Source organism: Canis lupus, chromosome X (assembly GCF_011100685.1).
Source record: "Canis lupus familiaris isolate Mischka breed German Shepherd chromosome X, alternate assembly UU_Cfam_GSD_1.0, whole genome shotgun sequence".
Taxonomy (NCBI): domain Eukaryota; kingdom Metazoa; phylum Chordata; class Mammalia; order Carnivora; family Canidae; genus Canis; species Canis lupus.
The window spans coordinates 111,463,819-111,474,842 of record NC_049260.1 but is presented as its reverse complement, the minus strand read 5'-3'; the positions used below and the strand labels follow the sequence as shown (position 1 = coordinate 111,474,842).

Below are 11,024 nucleotides of genomic sequence, written 5' to 3'. Positions count from 1 at the left end.
CCCGGGACACAAGGCTGGTTCAACAACCGTAAAACAATCAATGTGATTCATCATATCAGCAAGAGAAAAACCAAGAACCATAGGATCCTCTCATTGGATGCAGAGAAAGCATTTGACAAAATACAGCATCCATTCCTGATCAAAACTCTTCAGAGTGTAGGGATAGAGGGAACATTCCTCGACATCTTAAAAGCCATCTATTAAAAGCCCACAGCAAATATCATTCTCAATGGGGAAGCACTAGGAGCCTTTCCCCTAAGATCAGGAACAAGACAGGGATGTCCACTCTCACCACTGCTGTTCAACATAGTACTGGAAGTCCTAGCCTCGGCAATCAGACAACAAAAAGACATTAAAGGCATTCAAATTGGCAAAGAAGAAGTCAAACTCTCCCTCTTCGCCGATGACATGATACTCTACATAGAAAACCCAAAAGTCTCCACCCCAAGATTGCTAGAACTCATACAGCATTTCGGTAGCGTGGCAGGATACAAAATCAATGCCCAGAAGTCAGTGGCATTTCTATACACTAACAATGAGACTGAAGAAAGAGAAATTAAGGAGTCAATCCCATTTACAATTGCACCCAAAAGCATAAGATACCTAGGAATAAACCTAACCAAAGATGTAAAGGATCTATACCCTCAAAACTATAGAACACTTCTGAAAGAAATTGAGGAAGACACAAAGAGATGGAAAAATATTCCCTGCTCATGGATTGGAAGAATTAATATTGTGAAAATGTCAATGTTACCCAGGGCAATATACACGTTTAATGCAATCCCTATCAAAATACCATGGACTTTCTTCAGAGAGTTAGAACAAATTATTTTAAGATTTGTGTGGAATCAGAAAAGACCCCGAATAGCCAGGGGAATTTTAAAAAAGAAAACCATAGCTGGGGGCATCACAATGCCAGATTTCAGGTTGTACTACAAAGCTGTGGTCATCAAGACAGTGTGGTACTGGCACAAAAACAGACACATAGATCAGTGGAACAGAATAGAGAATCCAGAAGTGGACCCTGAACTTTATGGGCAACTAATATTCGATAAAGGAGGAAAGACTATCCATTGGAAGAAAGACAGTCTCTTCAATAAATGGTGCTGGGAAAATTGGACATCCACATGCAGAAGAATGAAACTAGACCACTCTCTTTCACCATACACAAAGATAAACTCAAAATGGATGAAAGATCTAAATGTGAGACAAGATTCCATCAAAATCCTAGAGAAGAACACAGGCAACACCCTTTTTGAACTCGGTCATAGTAACTTCTTGCAAGATACATCCACGAAGGCAAAAGAAACAAAAGCAAAAATGAACTATTGGGACTTCATCAAGATAAGAAGCTTTTGCACAGCAAAGGATACAGTCAACAAAACTCAAAGACAACCTACAGAATGGGAGAAGATATTTGCAAATGACATATCAGATAAAGGGCTAGTTTCCAAGATCTATAGAGAACTTATTAAACTCAACACCAAAGAAACAAACAATCCAATCATGAAATGGGCAAAAGACATGAACAGAAATCTCACAGAGGAAGACATAGACATGGCCAACATGCATATGAGAAAATGTTCTGCATCACTTGCCATCAGGGAAATACAAATCAAAACTACAATGAGATACCACCTCACACCAGTGAGAATGGGGAAAATTAACAAGGCAGGAAACAACAAATGTTGGAGAGGATGCGGAGAAAAGGGAACCCTCTTACACTGTTGGTGGGAATGTGAACTGGTGCAGCCACTCTGGAAAACTGTGTGGAGGTTCCTCAAACAGTTAAAAATATACCTGCCCTACGACCCAGCAATTGCACTGTTGGGGATTTACCCCAAAGATACAAATGCAATGAAACGCCGGGACACCTGCACCCCGATGTTTATAGCAGCAATGGCCACGATAGCCAAACTGTGGAAGGAGCCTCGGTGTCCAACAAAAGATGAATGGATAAAGAAGATGTGGTCTATGTATACAATGGAATATTACTCAGCTATTAGAAATGACAAATACCCACCATTTGCTTCAACGTGGATGGAACTGGAGGGTATTATGCTGAGTGAAGTAAGTCAGTCGGAGAAGGACAAACATTATATGTTCTCATTCATTTGGGGAATATAAATAATAGTGAAAGGGAATAGAAGGGAAGGGAGAAGAAATGTGTGGGAAATATCAGAAAGGGAGACAGAATGTAAAGACTGCTAACTCTGGGAAACGAACTAGGGGTGGTAGAAGGGGAGGAGGGCGGGGGGTGGGAGTGAATGGGTGACGGGCACTGGGTGTTATTCTGTATGTTAGTAAATTGAACACCAATAAAAAATAAATTAAAAAAAAAAAAAGAAACTTTACAAGCCAGAAGAGAGTGGCAAGATGTACTCAAAATGCTGAATGGGAAAAATCTGCAGTCAAGAATACTCTACCCAAGAAAGGTATCATTCAGAGTAGAAGGAGAGATAAAGAGTCTCCAGACAAACAAAAGCTAAAAAAGTTCATGATTACTAAACCAGCCCTGCAAGAAATAATAAAGGGGACTCTGATTGGAAAGGAGAAACCAAAAGTGACAGTATAAAGGCAGGTAACACAAAAGCAGTAAAAATGAGTAATTCTGAAAAAAAAAGTCAGTCAAGAAACTCACAAAATAAAAAGATATAAAATATAACAGCTTACACCTAAAACATAGGGAGGAAAGGAGTAAAGAATGGGTTCAAACTTTAACAGCCATCAACATAATGTATACTGCAATATGCAGATGCTATATATAAACCTAATGGTAACCATATATCAAAAACACTAATAAATATGAAAAGAATAAAGAGAAAGAAATCCAAATATATCTACTACAGAAAATAAGCAAACCATGAAAGAGAGAAAGATAAGAAAAAACAGAAAAAAACTTTCTGAAACAACACAAAGCAAATAATAAAATGACAATGAATACATATCTATCAATAATTACTTTGAATGTAAGTGGACTACATGCTCCAATCAAAAGACATAGGGTGGGATCCCTGGGTGGCGCAGCGGTTTGGTGCCTGCCTTTGGCCCAGGGCGCGATCCTGGAGACCCGGGATCAAATCCCACATCGGGCTCCCAGTGCATGGAGCCTGCTTCTCCCTCTGCCTGTGTCTCTGTGTCTCTCTCTCTCTGTGTGTGTGACTATCATAAATAAATAAAAAATTAAAAAAAAAAGATTCTCGATTTCCAAAAAAAAAAAAAAGATTCTCTCTTTCCATCTCCCCCTGCCCCTCCCTGCACTCTCTGTCTCTCTCTCTAAAATAAATAATTCTTAAAAAAAAAAAGGACATAGGGTAACAGAATAGATAAGAAAGCAAGACCAAAAAAAAAAAAAAAAAAAAAGAAAGCAAGACCCATCTATGTTGCCTACAAGAGGCTCATTTTAGACCTAAAGACACCTACAGATTGAAAGTGAGGAGATAGAGAAACATTTATTGTGCAAACATATGTCAAAAGAAAGTCTAATTATATCAAACCAGTAGACTTTAAAACAAAGACTAATAAAAGACAAAGAAGGACACTATATAGTAATAAAGGGGACAGACAATACAAGAAGAAGAAACAACAATAGTAAATAGTTATGCACCCAACACAAAAGCACCCAAATACATAAAACAGTTAATAAAAAATCTAAAGGAAATAATTGATAATAATGCAATAATAGTATGGGATTTTAACACCCCACTAACATCAATGGACAGATCATCTAAACAAAATCAATAAGGAAATCATGGATTTGAATTACAGAGTGGAATAGATGGATTTAACATATATCCAGAATATTCAATCCTAAAACAGAATGCACATTCTTTACAAGTGCACATGCAACATTCTCTAGAATAGATCACAGATTCAGCCACAGAACAAGCATCAACAAATTCAAGAATATTGAAATCATACCATGCATATTTTCTGACCATAATACCATGAAAGCAGAAGTCAACTACAAGAAAAGGGCAGCCCGGGTGGCTCAGTGGTTTATCGCCGCCTTCAGCCCAGGTTGTGATCCTGGAGACCAGGGATCAAGTCCCATGCCGGGCTGCCTGGATAGAGCCTGCTTCTCCCTCTGCCTGTGTCTCTACCTCCCTCTCTCTCTCTGTGTGTCTCTTATGAATAAGTAAAAATAAAATCTTTAAAAATAAAATTTTAAAAATTTTAAAAACACAAGAAAAAATGTGGAAAGACCAAAAATACATGGAGATTAAATAACATGTTACTAAACTATGAATGGGTCAAGCAAGAAATAAAAGAAGAAATTAAAAAGTACATGGAAACAAATGAAAATGAAAACACAATGGTCCAAAACCTTTGGGATGCAGCAAAAGTGATTCAAAGAGGGAAGTATCATTTTCATCTCAAAAAAAAAAAAAAAAAAAAAAAAAAAAAACAAAGAGGGAAGTATATATAACAATACAGGCATAACCTAAGAAGCAAAAAAAAAATCTCAAACAACTTAACCTTACACCTAAAGGAGTTAGAAAAAGAATAACAAACAAAACCTAAAATCAGCAGGAGGAAGGAAATAATAAATATTAGAGCAGAAATAAATGATATAAAAACTAAAAAAATAGAACAGATCAATGAAACCAGAATCTGATTCTTCAAAAAAAATCAATAAAACTGATAAATATCTAGCCAGACTTATCAAGAAAAAAAGAGAAAGGACTCAAAGAAAATCACAAAGGAGAGAGAAGAAATAACAACCAACACCACTGATATATAAGCAAGTATAAGAGAATGTTGTGAAAAACTATATGCCAACAAATTTGACAACCTAGAAGAAATGAATTCCTAGAAACATGTAAATTACCAAAACTAAAACAGAAAGAAATAGATAATTTGAACAGACTAATAATCAGCAAAGAAATTGAATCACTAATCAAAAAACTCACAACATACAAAATCTAGGACCAGATGGCTTCACAGCCAAATTATACTAAGCATTTAAAGAAGAGCTTTTCCCCTAATGGAAGGAACACGACAGGGATGTCCACTCTCACCACTTTTCAACATAGTACTGGAAGTCCTAGCCACAGCAATCAGACAACAAAAAAAAATAAATGGCATCCAAATTGGTAAGAAAGAAGTAAAACTTTCACTATTTGCAGATGACTTGATATTCTATATAGAAAACCCAAGGAGCGTGTGGGTGGCTTAGTCAGTTAAGCATCCAATTCAGTTTCGGCTTAGGTCATGATCTTAGGGTAATGAAATCAAGCCCCACATCAGGCTCTGTACTGAGCACAGAGTCTTCTTGAGGTTCTCTCTCATTCTCTGCCCCTCTCCTGTTCTCATGTGCTCTCTCTCTCTCTAAAAATAAGTAAATAAAATTTAAAAGAAGAAATGTGTGGGAAATATCAGAAAGGGAGACAGAACGTAAAGACTGCTAACTCTGGGAAACGAACTAGGGGTGGTAGAAGGGGAGGAGGGCGGGGGGTGGGAGTGAATGGGTGACGGGCACTGGGTGTTATTCTGTATGTTAGTAAATTGAACACCAATAAAAAATAAATTAAAAAAAAAAGAAAACCCAAAACACCCCACCAAGAAACTGCTAGAACTAGTAAACACATTCAGTGAAGTCACAAGATATAAAATCAAGGTACAGGAATCTGTTCCAGTTCTATATACTAATAATGAAGCAGCAGAAAGAACAATTAAGGGGTCAATCCCACTTTCAACTGCACCAAAAATAATAAGGTACTTAGGAATAAACCTAAACAAAGAGGTAAAAGATCTGTACTCTGAAAACTATAAAACACTGATGAAAGAAATTAAAGATGACCCAGAAATGGAAAGACATTCCATGCTCATGGATTGGAAGGACAAATATTGTTAAAATGTCTATACTACCCAAAGCAATCTACATATTTAATACAATCCCCATCAAAATACCATGAGCATTTTTCACAGAACTAGAACAAACAATTCTAAAATTTTTATGGAACCACAAAAGACTCCATATAACCAAAGAAATTTTGAAAAAGAAAAGCAAAGCTGGAGCTATCACAATGGACTTCAAGTTATATTATAAAGCTGTAGTAATCAAAACTGCATGATACTGGCACAAAAATAGACAATAGGTCAATAGAACAGAATAGAAAGCCCCCAAATAAACCCACAACTATATGGTCAACTAATCTTTGACAAAGCAGGAAAAAGTATCCAGTGGAAAAAAGTCTCTTCAACAAATGGTGTTGAAAAAACTGGACAGCAACATGCAAAAGAAAGAAACTGGACCACTTTCTTACACCAGGCACAAAAATAAATTCAAAATGGGGCACCTGGGTGGCTCAGTTGGTTAAGCATTGCACTCTTGATTTTGGCCTAGGTCACAATCTCAGGGTCCTGGGATCAAGTCCCACACCAGACTCCATGTGTAGCAGGGTTTTCTCGCTCCCTCTCCCTCTGCCCCTACTCCTGCTTGTGCTCGTACTCTCTCTCTCTCTTTTAAAATAAATAAATAAATATTTTTTAAAAATTAAAAAATAGGAGTGCCTGGGTGACTCAGTTGGTTAAGCCAACTGCCTTTGGTCAGGTCATGATCCCAGAGTCCTGCGATCGAGCTCCATGTCTGGCTCCCTACTGAGCAGGGAGCCTACTTCTCCCTCTCCCCCTGCCCTACCCCCTGCTCATGCTCTTGCTCTCTCTCAAATAAATAAATAAATAAAATCTTTATTTTTTTTTTAATTTTAAAAACTAAAAGAAATAAATTCAGGGGCACCAGGATGGCTCAGTTGCTTGAGCATCTGCCTTCGGCTTGGGTTGTGATCCTAGGACCCCAGGATCGAACCCAGCATTGCGCTCCTTGCTCGGTAGGAAGCCTGCTTATCCCTTTCCCTCTGGCTCCCCCTCATATGTTAACTAACTGTGCTCTCTCTGTCAAATAAACAAATCAAATCTTTTTTAAAAATTCAAAATGGATTAAAGATCTAAATGTGAGACTTGAAACCATAAAAATCTTAGAAAAAACAAGGCAGTAACCTCTGGTATCGGCTGTGGCAACTTTTTTCTAGATATGTTTCCTGAGGCAAGGGGGAGAAAAGCAAAAATAAATTATTGGGACTACAAAATAAAAAGCTTCTGTACAGTGAAAGAGACAATCAACAAAATGAAAGAGCAATCTACAGAATGGGAGAAGATATTTTCAAATGACATATCCAATAATGGGTTAGTATCCAAAATATATAAAGAACTAATACAAATCAACACCCAAAAACCAAATAATCAAATTTAAAATGGGCAGAAAACATGAACAGACATTTCTCCAAAGAAGACATACAGATGGCCAACAGACACATGAAAAGATGTTCATCACTTACCATCAGAGAAATGCAAATTAAAACCACAATGAGATATCACCTCACACCTGTCAGGATGGCTAAAATCAACAACAAAAGAAACAACAGGTGCTGATGAGGATGTAGAGAAAAAAGAGCCCTGTTGTACTGTTGGTGGGAATGCAAACTGGTGCAGCCAATATGGAAAACAGTATTGGCGGTTATTCAAAAAGTTAAAAATAGACCTACCTTATCCAGCAATCACACTACTAAGTATTTACCTAAAGGATATGAAACACTAATTCAAAGGGATACACGTGCCCTGATGATTATAGCATCAGTATTTACAATAGTCAAGATATGGAAGCAGCCCAAGTGTCTTTTGATTGATAAATGGATAAAGAAGAGGTTAGGGGCACCTGAGTGGCTCAGTCAGCATCATACTCTTCATATCACCTCAGGTCTTGATCTCAGGGGTCATGAGTTCAAGCACCACATTGGGCTCTAAGTTTTTGGAGCCTACAGACTCCAAAAAAAAAAAAAAAAGGGTTGTGGAATATTACAATGGAATATTACTCAGCCATAAAAAAGAATGAAACCCTACTATTTGCAACAACATGGATGGAGCTAGAGAGTATTATGCTAAGTGAAACAAGTCAATCAGAGAAAGACAAATACCATATGACTTCATTCATATGTAGAATTTAAGAAACAAAACAAACAAGCAAAGGGTAAAAATAAGAGAGAGAGAGAGAGAAATCAAGAAACAGATTCTTAATTACAGGGAACAAACTGATGGTTACCAGAGGGGTTAAATAGGTGATGAGGATTAAGGGAGTGCACTTGTGGTGATGACCTACAGGTGATATATGGAAGTGTGAATCACTATATTGTACACCTGGAACTAATATAACATTGTATATTAATATAACATTGTATATTAACTAACTGGAATTAAATAAAAACTTAAAAAATGAATAACTACTGATAAACACTACAGCCTGGATAGATCTTCAAGGAATTATCCTTTTAAAAATCCCTTAAAAGTTATGTACAATATGATTTCATTGATAGAACTTTCTTGAACCATTAGAATTCTAGAGATATAGATTAATGGTTACTAGGGGTTACAAAACTGGGAGGAGGGGAAAGTGAGTGTGGGTATAAAGGGGTAATAGGAAGGATCCTTGTGGTGATGGCACTCTTCTATATCTTGATTGTGGTGGTCCTCATGCAAATCTACACATATGGTAAAATATTTATAACTAAATAAACACACATATATATGCACCACATGTAAAACTGGTGAAATCTGAATATTGTAGATATATCAATGTCAATTTCTTGATTGCAATGTTGTATTATATTTCTGCAAATTATTACCATTGGGGTAACTAAGTACAAGATAGACTGGGATCTTTCAGAGTTATTTCTTAATAACTGCATATGAACCTACAATTATATAAAACTAAGAACTACAGACTAAAAACTACAAGTACTGTAGAGAGAAATGGATGAAATAACGAAATAAATAGAGATATATACCTTGCTCATGGATTGGGAGATTCGATATTGTTAAGATGTTAATTCTTCCTAAATCCAGTGACAGATTCAACACAATCTCAGTCAAAATTCCAGAGAAACTTTTTAAATAGAAATCGAAAGCATGTAAGAATCTAGAATATTCAGAAGAACCTTACAAAGGAACAACAAAGTTGGAAAGTCTACATTACTTCATTCCAAGGCTTATAGTAAAGCAACAATAATGAAGAAAGTGTGGTATCGGCACAGTGACAGAAATGTACCAATGGAGGAGATGTCTGGCTGGCTCAGTCACTGGAGCATGTGACTCTTGATCTTGGGGACAGACGTTCCAGTCCCACGTGTGTGATTACTGAAAAATAAAATCTCCCAAAAAAAGAAATATACCAATGGAACAAAATTGAGACCTGCATGTTATGTATATACAGACATCTGATTATAGACAAAGATTTAAAGGAAGATTATAGGGGAAATAAACTTCTTTCAACAACTGAGTCTAGGCCCCCACCTCGCCCTCGGGGCTCAGTCGCCCGCGCTCTCCCCGCACTCGGCCAGCGGCCCCCCCGGCCGGGGTCATGGGGGGGCCTCTTGGGGTGCGCCGCACTTCCCTGGGCTGCTGAGTGACCCTCGGGTCTCCGGGCCGAGCCTGCTCACGCCCCAACTCGGGAGGGTCCTCCTGGACTCGAGAGCGGACCCTGGTTGCAGTGGAGCCAGATGGGGTGCAGCGTTGGCTTGTGGGGGGGGTGATCCAGCGCTTCGAGAGGAGGGGCTTCAAGCCAGTGGGGGTGAAGATGCTGCAGGCGCCGGACAGAGTCCTTGCTGAGCACTACCATGACCTGCAGACGAAGCCCTATACCCAGCCCTCATCAGCTACAGGACCTCTGGCCCCGTGGTGGCCATGGTCTGGGAAGGCCCCAATGTGGTCGGCTCCCCGAGGACCGTGATAGGGCACACCGACTCAGCTGAGACCGCCCCCGCACCATCGGGGGACTCAGCGTCCACATCAGCAGGAACATCATTCACGCCAGCGACTCCGTGGAGGGGGCCCCAAGGGACAGCCAGCTATGGTTTCAGAGCAGCGAGCTGGTGCCCTGGGCAGACGAAAACCACCAGAGCAGCATCTACGCGGCCTGAGCACTCGGGCTGCCCTCAGCCACCCCAGCAGCCACCCAGGATCAACTACCTCTGTCGTCCAGACCCGGAGCCCACACCCACAGTCTGCCCTTCTGTCCCAGACCCCGTCTACCTTCTGCTCCACCTACCCCGAGGAGCTGAGCAACCAACTCTATGTGCCTTTTACTATCCTGAGCCAGGAAGAAATTGGACCAAATCCTTTCTATACCAAAGTGCACCAGACAACCTTTGGGGTGTCTCCAAAAGTATGTAGTGTAAGCGCCCTTCCCCAAAGGGGTGTGGGACATTAGCATTCACTGTGTTGTGGAGGGCGTGGGTCGTTTATTACAGTTTCTGCCATCTCTGAGATTAGGGATGAGGACTTCATGCAAAGTAGTAAGAGTTTGAGAGTAGAAATAAAGCTTACCCGCACACACACACACACACCTGAGTCTAGAAAAATTAGATACCCATATATAAAAATAAATAAATAAATTTTGATCCATACTTCACACCATACAAAAAGTTAAACCAAAATGGATCACAAAACTAAATGTAAAACCTAGAACTATGAAACTTCCAGAAAAAGGAGAAAATATTTATTAATTTGAGTTATTGATCAATTTTTAGATACATTAAAAAGCACAATCTAGTAGTGAAATAAAATTGATAAATTAGACTTCATTCGAATAAACTAATCTTTGAAAGGCACTATTAAGGGCTGGGTGGGTGGCTTAGTCAGTTGAATGTCTAACTCTTGGTTTCCGTTCAGGTCATGGTATCATGGGTAATGGGATCGAGCCGGTGTCAGGTTCCACACTCAACAAAGAGTCTGCTTGAAGATTCTCTCCTTCTGCCCTTCCCACCATGTGCATACTTGCACACACATACTCTCTCAAATAAATAAATCTTTTTTTAAAAGGTACTATTAAGAGAGTTAAAAGACAAGCTAGAGTCCTGGAGAAAATATTTGCCAGTCACATATTTATAAAGGACTTGTACTGACAATGTGTAAAGAGCTCTCAAACCCAGTAATAAAGAATCAAACAATCCAATAAAAAGTAGGAAAAG

At 38.9% G+C, this 11,024-nt stretch overlaps 1 pseudogene; it reads left to right on the top strand.

Moving 5' to 3' along the window:
- The first annotated feature begins 8,493 nt into the window (after nt 1-8,493).
- On the top strand, nt 8,494-9,974 carry LOC100682674 (annotated as a pseudogene).
- Nucleotides 9,975-11,024: the final 1,050 nt, after the last annotated feature.